Genomic DNA, 10,668 nt, shown 5'->3' with positions numbered 1-10,668 from the left:
TCTGCCCCAGCGCTCCAAGCTCTGTCCTGGTGAATTGTCCTTAAGGGAGGGGTTTAGTTTTTTGCCTTCTTCTTCTTTTTTTTTTTAATAATGTAGGAATACTGCTCTTTATTCAACCATTGATTAAGCTGATTGAATTGTGGCATGGAATGTGGCATGAACTCCACATTACTTTTTCTTTTATTCAGAATGTTAATTTTATTTTATTATTGGGCTGGAGCGAAAGCACAATGGGTAGGGCATTTGCCTTGCACGTGGTCAACCCAGGTTCAATTCCTCCGGCCCTCTCGGAGAGCCTGGCAAGCTACCGAGAGTATCCCACCTGCATGGCAAAGCTTGGCAAGCTCCCCGTGGCGTATTTGATATGCCAAAAACAGTAACAACAAGTCTTACAATGGAGACGTTACTGGTGCCCTCTCGAGCAAATCGATGAGCAAGGGATGACAGTGATTTTATTATTTCCCCCCTTTTTATTGATTCACCATGAGATAGTGGGATACAGTTACAAACTGTGAGATACAGAAAGCAAAGTTTTCATGTTTGAGCTTCAGTCATACAATCATTAAACACCGACCCCTTCACCAGTGCACATCTTCCACCACCCAAATCCCCAGTATCCCCCCTACCCTACCCCGTTCCAACGGGGAGAAATAGAAATAGTTCTATTTCTCCAGGGGAAACAAGCTCACTTGGAGGGCCTTTGACCCAGCTGGGGGACGCTGGGTTATAGCACAATAACCTGTGGGCCCGGACACCAAGACCCCCCCCCCTTCCTTGTCAACTGTGCTCCTCCTAAGAACCCCCCACCCCCACTGATTGCACATTTCCCTGTGGCACCCACACAGATAATATGCACCGTTGCACCCCGGAACTGGGCTCCTTTGCGTTACATGCGAGCGTCCACCCCGAGCCCCAGGGGCCAGCGGCCACTGCTCAGAGCTTCAGAGCCTTTACAGCTCAGGGACAGAGGCTCTGTTCTCCGGCTCTCCCAGTCTGGAACCGGAGTGTCGGGACTTCAGGAGGTTCGGTGGGATTGCATGAAGCGGACCCTGGCAGAAGCAGCACACTGGCTGGCTCCGGTTCTGACCGCATCCTCAGGCCAACTTTGCTGGCTTTGTCCTCCCTTACAAAGCTCAGCAGTGCCCTCCACTGGACACACAGGCAACGTGCAGGCCTGCTGCTCAGGCATGGTACTGGACAGCGGGACAGGGGGTGGCCTGAGCTCCCTGACCCCTCAGCAGCCAACCTGCTCTCAGGTCAGCTGTTCCTAAACTTCCACCACTTTCGGCCCCTTTAAGAGTGAGAAATTTTGACAGAACCCTATACATATATTACAGTGTGTGTGTGTGTGTATGTATGTATATATATATATATATCGATGAACAATGGGATGAGAGTGATACAGTGATATCCCATTGTTCATCGATTTACTTGATCGGGTGCCAGTAACATCTCCATTTGTTCCAGCCCTGAGATTTTAGCAACCTCTCCTTATTCATCTTTCCCAACGATGGGAGGCTTTTTTCAGGGTCAGGAGAATGGGACCCATTATTGTTACTGGTTTTGGCATATCGAATACGCCACGGGGAGCTTGCCAGGCTCTGCCGTGCATGTATATATATATATATATATGTATATGTATATGTATATGTATATATATATGATCATGCACGTGTATGTTGAAATAAAATAAGCATACAAATCAAACATTTACTGGTGATTAATGAAAAAGCTTATCTTAAAATGAATTGGTCAGAGGACTCACCAAGAGATGCTCAGAGCCTGCTCGTGGCTCCGTCCTCAGAAGAGTCTCCTGGCAGTGTTGGGGACGGGATCTAGAGCCCAGGATCGGATCAGGGTTATCCTCATGTAAGGCAGGTACCTTAACTCCATACAGTCTCTCTGGCCCCTTAAAACATGTTTTTTCTTATTTGGGTTTGGGGGCCACACCCAGCGATGCTCAGAGACATCCTGGCTCTGCACTCAGGAATTACTCCTGGTGGGGCTCAGGGAACCACGTAGGATGCTGGGGATAGAACCTGGGTCAACCAGGTTCTAACTGGGACCTGACTCCTCACCCCCTCGGCCCCACCACTGTGTGCTTTATTTATTTAGTTTGGTTTTAGGGTCCATACCAGCTGGCCTTGTGCTCAGGGATCACTCCCGGCCGGGCTCCTGGGACCGAATGTGGTGCTGGGGATCAGACCTGGGCTGGCTTTGTGCAAGGCAAGTGCCCTGTTTTTATTTGTTTTATTTTAGCACAGCAGGTAGGGCGTTTGCCTTGCACATGGCCGACCCAGGTTCGATTCCTCTGTCCCTCTTGGAGACCCTGGCAAGCTCCCGAGAGTATGGAGCCCGCGCGGCAGAGCCTGGCAAGCTCCCCGTGGCGTATTCCATATGCCAAAAACAGTCACAACAAGTCTCACAATGGAGACCTTACTGGTGCCCACTCAAGCAAATCCATGAACAATGGGACAACAGTGCTATAGTTTATTTACAGACACTATCTTAAAACTTCTTAAAACTAATTTTTAAGATTTAGCCCCTTACAAGGTGATTTCCAAGTTTGTGGCTTACTTTGTGATTTACAAGGTCATTGGTAAGTTGAGTTCCACGTGTAGGACTTCCTCCACACCTACCCCCTCACCAGTGTCAACGTCCCTCCACCAATGTCCCCACTTCCCCTCCCCCCCAGCCTGCTTCCTTGACAGTTTTAAGTTTGGTTTTAACTTTGGCACAGTTTTCAGTTGGGTTGTTGTAGTTTGGATTTCATGCTTTCAGCATTGCTTGCTCCACGGATCCATGGTTCTTTATCACTGTCTCTGTCATCCCGTTGCTCATCGATTTGCTCGAGTGGGCACCAGTAATGTCTCCATTGTGAGACTTGGTACTATTCTTGGCATATTGAGTACGCCATGGGTAGCTTGCCAGGCTCTGCTGTGCGGGTGAGATACTCTTGGTAGCTTACCGGGTTCTCCGAGAGGTACGAAGGAATAGAACCCAGGTTGACTGTGTGCAAGGCAAACGCCCTACCCGCTGTGCTATCACTCCAGCCCATGGTTCTTTATAGTCAATACTTTTAACATAGAAGCCAAGCTGTATGTGATGATATTTGAGGAGCCGTGGGGTGGGGGGTGGCCAGGACTTGAACCCAGGCCTCTGCTTTATCCCTTGGGCCACTTCTCCAGCCCTAATGGCATTTTCTTTTTTTTTTCTTTTGCTTTTCGGGTCACACCAGGTGATGCACAGGGCTTACTCCTGGCTCTTCACTCAGGAATTACTCCTGGTGGTGCTGGGGGACCATATGGGATGCTGGGAATTGAACCTGGGTCAGCTGCGTGCAAGGCCCTACCCGCTGTGCTATCACTCCAGCCCCCTGACAGCATTTTCTAATGAGATTTAGAAACTCCTTCTTGGGCTGGATTGATGGTACAGTGGGCGAGGCAATTGCCTTGCTGACTTGCTGACTGGGTTCAATTCCCAGCACGTCATATGGTCCCCTGAGCCCACCAGGAGTGACCCCTGAGTGCAGAGCCAGAGCGAGGCCTGGGCACTGCCAGGTGTCACCCTCTCCCCCCGACCCCGTGCCCCCACAAACAAACATAAATAGAAGCATCTTCTCTGTCCTGAGGGTCCTATTTTTGTATGAAGTTGGGCACACGTGACTAAGAAAACAAAGTAGAGCAAATTGCAGCCAGAGGCTTCTAAGACCCCTGAAACTGCCCCGTGGGTTGTCCCTAGATCCGCCCACCCCCCTGCCAGGAAATTGTCCTTTCCCCTGGGGGCGGCCCCGAGACTCCCCCTGGCTGGATGCTGCCCCTTTGCCCTGGAGGTCTCAGCCTTGGGGGCGGGCGGAAGGGGCGGGACCTTTGATCACTCCCTTCCTGGTTGCCCCTTGCTCTAGGCCGAGCCGGAGCAGCAGGAACCGCGAGGACTTGGGGAAGGACTTTTATGCACGAGGACAGAGATTGGGTCTCGGGAGGCTTCCAAAATCCAAAGCCAGCGTGGTAAGACGGAGGGGCCACTGTGGTGGGCTCCTCCTGTCCGCCTGGATTGCCAGCATTGTCTCCCCCCAAGTGCGGGGAGGCACGCCAGTTCCAGGCTGAGACCCTTGATTGGCTGAAACATACAAACACGTGTTATTATTATTATTTTTTTGCCTTTCCACCTAACAGCTGCTGGGGCCAGAGCCCTAGTATGGGGTAGGGTCCTTACACGGCACGTGGCTGCCCCAGGTTAGGTCCCCAGCATCTCAGATGGTCCCCATCGCCCCGTCAGGAGTGATTCCTGAGCACAGGGCTAGCAGTAAACCCTGCGCATCACTGAGTATGGTTCCCCACCTCTGAAAACACATAACTACTGCCGCTGCAGTCCAGCCAGTAAAGGAAAAGAACCCCAGACTTTGAAGCCAAACGGAATTCCACGAGCTTCAGTGACTTCCTAGCTGTGTGGCCTCAGGGAAACGGTCCACCCTCTCTGTGCACCCGTCTCCTTATCTGAAAATCCAGAGAAGCGATCAGAGCTAATTCACCGGACTACTTCGAGGAGGAAAACCGAGTTGATAACACCAGGCAATTAGAATGTAACTGGGTGTATACATCTAGCGATTCTATCCACCTTCTTCTAGCTGCTGGTGACAGATTAAGGGCCGTGCACGCGGGAGTCTGTGTCTTTGGCGAGCACTGAGTTTGAGCCTAGCTGCCCTGAGTCCACCTCCCCTGCACAAAGTTGCGTTGCGTGAATGAAGATTCCCGGGATCAGAGCAATTGGCTGCAGACGTGGCTCGTTGCCAGCAGAGGGCAGCAAAGAGCCGTGGCTGGCGCGGAGGCCGCCGTTGTTTCCCGACCCGCGAGGCCAGTGGGGGCGCTGAGCACTGGCCTTTGCCCTAAGGAGCTGCTCCCCTCTGTGCAGAAGGACGGGGCGGAGTCCCTGCTCCCAGCAAGCCCGGGGCCCGAGTTTCTCTCCCTCACAGGCCTAGTTTCTTCTTCACTTAAGGTTTTATTGTTTGCATTATGCATATAGGCGTGCACGGACCACCTATGCATGGGCTGCAGCGATAGCACAGCGGGGAGGGCGTTCGCCTTGCACGCCGTTGACCCGGGTTCGATTCCTCCGTCCCTCTCGCAGAGCCCGGCAAGCTACCTAGAATATTCTGCCTGGCAAGCCACCCGTGGGGTATTTGATATGCCAAAAACAGTAACAACAAGTCTCACAATGGAGACGTTACTGGTGCCCGCTCGAGCAAATCGATGAACAACGGGACAACAGTGCTACACATATGTATAGCAATTTATTTCCGAAATGGAAACATGCATGAATATAAATACCTCTGGATTTTTTCTAATGATTTTTATGTAAAATTCTGATAATAGATACATACATTTTTTTAATTGGATCGCGGTGAAATACAAAGTTGCTCATGGTGGAGTTTCAGTCATACAATGTTCCAACACCCGCTCCTTCACCAGGGTATATTTCCCACCACCAACGTCCCCAATTTCCCTCCTGCCACCTTCCCCCTCGCTGATAGCAGTTGATACATAAAAACATTAAGGTATTTGAAAAACCTATGCACAGCCGATTTTCAGTTCCTTCCCTTCTCCCCCTCCTTCCGCTTCCCTTTCCCTGGTTTTCTCTCTTACGTATACACTCACTGTCAAACACTCCCGCACTGTGTCAGTAGATTCACTAAGTACAGCGGTTTGTACTCCCAACCACAAAACCCAGGATTAAACTCCTCTTGCAGCATCCTTCCCAGTCACTAATGCAGGCTGCTAAACGCACTCTAGTGAAAAAGATCCTCTGACTTGTTAAACGAAGGCCCAGAGAGGTACAGTGACTTCAGTAAGAAGAGGAGCTGGAGCAATAGCACAACGGGTAGGGCATTTGCCTTGCACGCGATCGACCTGGATCGAAGGGTTCGATTCCCAGCATCCCATATGGTCCTCCGAGCACCGCCAGGAGTAACTCCTGAGTGAAGAGCCAGGAGTAACCCCTGTGCATCACCAGGTGTGGCCCAAAAAGAAAAATAAAAGACTCCGAAGTCCAAGGATGGTGGGTGGCGCCAGCTGGGGTCTTCTGCTCTGCCCTCTCATTCTTTCCTGCTTCCTCCCATACCCACCAAGGGGTACCCACCGAGGCAATGTCCTCAGCTTCTGGCCTTGATGCTGTGTGACTGGGCCCAGAGACAGTGGGCGGCAGCCGTGCTGACCCGTCCTTCTGCTCGCTGGCCCGACCTTGGGCTCTCAGGTGCCTGCGTCCCAGAATCCATTTTCCCTCTGGGATGCAGTCCTGTGGCTATCAGAGATGACACCCCAAAGTCCAAGGTGCATTGTGGGAGAGCCCCCGGGAGGCGCTGGGGCAGAGCCCCAAGCACTGACTTCTACCCTGTCCATTTCCAGACTGACTGATGGCCAGATGGTTCCACAAACCTAACTGAGTCTCATTCAGGGGCTGCCCATCCCCATGACTGCCCCAGTTTGCGTCCTTCCTAAAAGATCATCTGAAAAATCAAGCTGGGGTTTGACACAGGAAGCCTGGCTTGGATCCCCAGCAACACATGGACTCCCAGGCACGGTTAGGATTGGCTGGTAAGCACTCAGGAATAGTTCCTGAGCACCTCTGGATGAGTGAGTGAGAGAGAGAGAGAGAGAGAGAGAGAGAGAGAGAGAGAGAGAGAGAGAGAGAGAGAGAGACAGAGAGACAGAGAGACAGAGAGAGAGAGAGAGAGAGAGAGAGAAACAGACAGACAGAGACAGAGAGAGAAAGGAAAGAAGGGAGGGAGGGGAAGGGAGGGAGAAAGGAAGGAGTGGAGAAAGGAGGGAAGAGAGGAAGGGAAGGAGGGAGAGTGGGAGGAAGGAAGGAGGGGAGGAAGGAGGGAAGAGAGGAAGACGAAGGAAAGAAGGAAGGAAGGAAGGAAGGAAGGAAGGAAGGAAGGAAGGAAGGAAGGAAGGAAGGAAGGAAGGAAGGAAGGAAGGAAGGAAGGAAGGAAGGAAGGAAGGAATGCTTTGAAACTAAATTTTGAAACTAGGAAAATACGCATGACCTATTCTATTGCGTTAGATTAGGAAGAGTTCTTTTAGCATTACAGTGAAGACAGAAGCTCCAAAGAAAATATTCACGGATTTAATCCCATGCAGTGGAAAGCTCGAGGCCCCAGGACGGTGCTGCTCCGGCCGTAGCAGGAATCCTGCTTGTTCCCTGGGGCCACAGGCCGCCTCCCAGCACAGCTGGCTGCTCTGCCGGTGCCGACCCCATCAGCCTGTACTCTCCTGACACAGCAGAGGACAGCAGGGCAGAAAAAGGGACTCCCCCACCCCCCACTGGAGAGATAGGACAGTGGGGAGGGCGCTCGCCTTGCACACAGTGGACCTGGGTTCGATCCCTGGCATTCATATGCCCCCCTGAGCACTGCCAGGAGTGATTCCTGAGTGCAGAGTCAGGAGTAATTCCTGAGCATGGCTGTTGGCCTCAAAACAACAAACAAATTTTTTAAAAAGAAGGAAAGTAAAAAGGGACTACAACAGGATATGACTTTAATTTTAAAAATTGACTAAATAATGCCTATGTGCTTACACATAATAAAAAAAAAATCTCATTGCTCTTAAAATAAAAACTAAAAGTTTTGGGGCCAGAGAGCTCATACAGGGGTAAGGCACTTGCCTTGCACATGACTGATCCCAGATCATCTCTGGCAGTGACCTCTGAACCCGCAAGCACTACAGCCAGTGTGGTCCAAAAATTAGCATCTTCCTCCAAAAAAAAGTGATAGTTTTCTGGAGAACTTCTTCTTCATCATGATCATGATCATGATCATGATCATCATCATCATCATCCCATTGATTGTCAAATTTCTCAAATGGTCTCAGTAAAGTCTCCATTCGTCCTATCCCTGAGATTTTAGAACCCTCTCTCTACTTGTCCTTCCCAAGGATCCTGCATTGGAGGCTCTTTCAGGGTCAGGAGAATGAGACCCAGCTTGTTACTGTTTTTGGCATATGAATACACCACGGGGAGTTTGCGAGGCTCTACCATGAGGGCAGGAAACTCTCGGTAGCTTGCCAGTAGGCTATAAGATATCGCGTGGCTGCTAAGTGGCCGCACACTTCCGGGAGCTTGCTTTTAAGTCTCTGGATATTGGCTGTTGATGGGATTACAGGGCACCGGGGCAGTCCCTGCGTGTGACCGCCTAGCTACTGGGAAATGGGGAATCTGGCCAGAAGAGGCCCAGTCCTGATCCGAGCAGGCTTGGAGGTATCAGCTCCAGATCCCACACACCTGGGTTCCTCTGCTGGTTCCTTCATGCATGAGGCTCGTCCGAACATGAGAGTCTCTTGCCCGAGTGCCTGGCTGTCTTCCCCGGGGCCCCTCTGAGGGAAAGGGCTCCAGCTTCCCTCCCCACCCTGAGCAGAGCTCCCGGCGGCCAAAGGCCTCTGGAGCCTAGCCACAGCCATGCTCAAGGCCCCTCTGGAGAACTTCAACAGAAAAAAAATTCTATAAATAATGCGATGCTGACAGATACTAAGGTACTATGTGTAACGTAGTTATGATGAATATAACTCTCCATCTGCATTTGGTGTGTGCCTGCATAGTACATGTGTGTCCTGCACAGCTCTCATGTGTGCACATCCATGCACAGAGAAATCTGTGGACAGCCAGGGCCCTCCAGCTTCTCTCTGGGAGCTGTGTGTGACGTCACTATCTTTCGTCACTCCTTTCTGGGTGCTCACACCCATTTCACAATCAGCCTGTTTTGTTTTAGAGCTCAGTTAAGAAGTGGTGTTGCCTGCACGTTTGCCATGTGCATCCTTGCTGGGGCGGGGGTGGGGTGGGGGAAGGTGTCTCTAACCTGGTGATGCCGCCCTGGTGTCAGCGAACCCAGGCTCCAGGCTCAGTGGAGAGTCCTCTGCATCTGCGTCTATTCTGCACACGGGGTCCTTTCAGGGGTCCCCTTGCCCCAGCCTGATTCTTCCACGGACTCCCTTGCCTGGCTGGCACGGGCTGGCATGTACCCCTGGACTCAGAGCCTGCTTCCAAGCAGACCAGGGGTTGGCATTGGAAGATCGTGGCATAAGGGGCTTCCCTGGGTTCTGGAAGTATCTTTGCAGCTCGGACTCTTGGTGCTTTGGGTGTGGCCCTTGGTGAGAAGGGGGTCTTTTTGGGGCATGGTGTCCCGAGACTTGGAGAGGGCCCGCGGTGAAGACCCCCAAACCTTGGTCCCTTCAGGGAAAACACTTGCAGGGACACAGGGGCTCAGAGAGGCCAGGGTGAGGGCCTATTGGTTGCTTCACATGACCATCCCGACAGTGATGCCAGCACCTGGACCACCAAGAGTGTCCATCCAGTGCCCTGTGTTGGCACCCGATGTCCTTCACATACAGAGTTCCCAGTCTGGCTGGTAAAAGCCCCTGCGAGACTCACTTCAGGCCAGTGGGTGGGAGACAGCTGACCTGGGGGTCCCTGACTCAGTTAGGTAGCCAGCCTGGCCCTGAACTTGCTAAGCAGCAATGATAGAGACCACACACACACACACACACACACACACACACACACACACACACACACACACACACACACACACACACACACACACACACCCTCTGAAATTAATCTGCAGAAGCCCAGCAGTCACAGATGTCCTTCCCCCCATGGCCAGTAGGGGGCAGAGTCTGACCACAGATGGACCCACCGTAGCCCAGCACTGAAACATCTCCCAATAAGGGCATTTTGCTGGACCGGGATTGCAGCTCCAAACAAAATTCCTGACTCTTCCCAGACTTGAAGATTAAGATTGCTTTCTCTTCTTTTTTTGGTGCAGCAAGATTGTTGTTTATCAAAACTTGTTTCAAAAGATGTGAGGGGGAGGGAAAGGGGGAAGGGGAAAGTGCTTGTTTGAGAGGGAACACATGTTTCTCCAGAGCGGAAGTGGGCAAGCAAAGAAACACAGAGATAGGGAAGGGAGATACATGCATGTTCAAGGGAGAACACGGGTTCGAAGAGCAAATCTAAGATTGCTTCTTCTTCTTTTTTTTCTTTTTGGGTCACACCTGGCGATGCTCAGGGGTTCCTCCTGGCTCTGTACTCACCCTGGTGGTGCTCAGTGGACCATATGGGATGCTGGGAATCAAACCCGGGTCGGCCGCGTGCAAGGCAAATGCCCTACCCGCTGTGCTGTTGCTCCAACCCCTAAGATTGCTTCTTAAGGACGGCATTCACTTTGCTCTCCGTTCTGTGAAGCAGGATGTGCAGAGGTGGTGAGGGGGAAATGGAGCCCCAGTAAACACAACAGTGGGGGGAGGAGCATCTCTGCTTTAAGGTGAATATTTGGGACAACTCATTTGTATATACTTGGAAAGAACTTACTATTTGGGTGGGGAGTAGGGGTTGGGTCTCACCTGACAGTGCTCGAGGCTTACTCATGGCTCTGTGCTCAGATATCACTCCTGGTGGGGCTCAGGAGACTGTATGCAGTGCTGAATTTGAACCCAGGCTGGTTGTGTTCAAGGCAAGCATCCTACTTACTGTACTAGGTCTGGTCTCAGCATGTGACTGCTTTTACCCCAGACCTCCAACGGTGCTTACTTAAAAGCTGAAGAAATGGGGCTGGAGAGATAGCACAGTGCGTAGGGCATTTGCCTTGCACGCGGCCGACCTGGGTTCGATCCCCAG

The sequence above is a fragment of the Sorex araneus genome, chromosome 5, assembly GCF_027595985.1.
Source record: "Sorex araneus isolate mSorAra2 chromosome 5, mSorAra2.pri, whole genome shotgun sequence".
Lineage (NCBI taxonomy): Eukaryota > Metazoa > Chordata > Mammalia > Eulipotyphla > Soricidae > Sorex > Sorex araneus.
The sequence above is the reverse complement of the archived record's forward strand: the minus strand, read 5'-3'. Positions refer to the sequence as shown.